Below are 2,015 nucleotides of genomic sequence, written 5' to 3'. Positions count from 1 at the left end.
TAATACGAAATTATCGTTTATCTTTCTAAATAGCCAGTGCAAGCCACCACTGTGTAGAACTGATCTTGACTTTCTAGCCATCAGTTTGGTATTCAGATAAAGGACACATTTCTTATGTTCAGTATCTGACTTGGTCTGGGGAAGTAAACTCAGCAGTAGGCACCTAGTAAGTGATGGCCATGGACTGATTTCCTGTGCATAGAGCACTGGTGGGGGATGGCTGTGCATGCAGACCTGGAGGGGAGAGGACGTGGAGAGGACAGATGTGATGCAGCTGCAGCAGGGTTCTGGTTTGGGGGAGTTTAGACTGGTGAGTCAATTAAGAAAACCAGAGAGAAATATTTGACATTAGTACAATGTGAAAACTGACATGAATCTTACACCTTTAATGCTGTGGTTCTGCCATTGGTTGCCACTGCTTTTCTACTGCATTCCAGAAACAGCTCATTTCTGGTGGAAAGTGGTTTGGAGGTAGCTTTGTGACTGTGTTTAGATAGCCCGTTGTGTTCTGGAAGAACATCAGGAAAAAGAAACTTCCTTCACAGAGAAATGATGAGAGCAGAGAGAGTCTGATGATAGATTCAAAAAATGTGAGTCCCAGTGGCAATGACCTCTCAAATTCTTGTTATAGATAGATCATTGCTCAGGATGGGAGGGTGTGGTGGGTGGCCTAGTGTGGTGTAGTGGGGCAGTTGCTGGGGAAGCATTTCTTGTCTTTTGCCAACACTGTAGATCTTCACTACTTGGTAAAGAGAATGCTCTGGTATCCCACTACAGTATTCCTATGTAGGAATATGCTATATGGGATTTTCCTCCCTGATAGAGTTTTACTTCTGACAGCACAAAGGTCTCCTCCTCTCTTGACTCCCAGCGAGTCAAGAGTCCTCTCATGACTCTCAGAAAGGCATCGGGTGGTCCCTAGTGATCTCTGCTGGTCTGATTTCCCTTGGAATCAGCCCTGGGCTCACGTTCAGCGTGTCCAGAAGGTTATGTACTTGCCTAGCTAGACTTGTCTGACATTCCCCTGGTACCATGATTTTTCCAGTTATAAATATGCAGACATAGCTTTCCATGGCTGATTACCAGGTCATTATCATCCCTTATTCCATGGTTATCAGTATAAAAACATGGAGACATTTTGTGTAGACAGCATTCCCACTCTGGGTAGGTGCAGCATTTGTTTTATCTCAGCGAAACAAGTTCTCTCCTCATTGCCTGAGATCTTTAAATATGTTGCTGACGTTTTGCCATTCGGGTGCAATCACACAAAAGGCTTTCTTTCTTTCTCAGACACAGCAGAAACATCAGACCAGTCATTTCTGAAGTAAGTTAGCGCAACAAGATCCCATGGGTAGTGATAAAAGCTGTCCCAAAGCAGCAGTGATGTGGCCACGAGGTGCAGGGATCAGTGCAGGGCCTTCAGGTCTATCCCAAGCTCTGCGACTGTAGGAGTGGTCTCCTGTTACCAAACACAGGCAGAGAAAGGTCATTTTTCCTTCTCTCTGAAAGCAGAGATGGAAGCTTCAGAAAGGAGTATTCACAGTGGTAATAGGGAGCTACTGAATATGTGTGCTTTTATTTTTCCTGTAAGCAAGGAAAGTGGAGGTGTAACTCCACAGCATAATGATTTTCAGCCTGTCATCAATGGACTGTTTTCTCTCTAATTAATAGATGTTCATAATTACCTGAGAAATAGATCATAGAGTGTCCTTTCCCAGGTGTCCACCAGGCCAATGTTGAAAATCTGTGTTTGTATCATGGAGATGTCTTTGGGCAGATGCTGAAGACGTTACTGGATAATTCTTCTCTTATTCATTCCTATACTAATCTGGAGTGATTCTCCTGAATTTAAGAGAAATTCTGCATATTTATACCAGTGGGATGGAGCAAAGAGTCCTTTCTCTGTACAGAGATTTTCCTTGACTTATTACCTGGGTTTGTTATGTCTTGATGTGGGATCCCAGACAGTTCCTCTAGGTTGATAGAGGAATGAGATCTGGGGCAAAATACAATGT

The sequence above is a fragment of the Anas platyrhynchos genome, chromosome 6, assembly GCF_047663525.1.
Source record: "Anas platyrhynchos isolate ZD024472 breed Pekin duck chromosome 6, IASCAAS_PekinDuck_T2T, whole genome shotgun sequence".
In the NCBI taxonomy this organism is placed as follows: Eukaryota; Metazoa; Chordata; class Aves; order Anseriformes; family Anatidae; genus Anas; species Anas platyrhynchos.
This window is presented reverse-complemented; position numbering follows the sequence as displayed.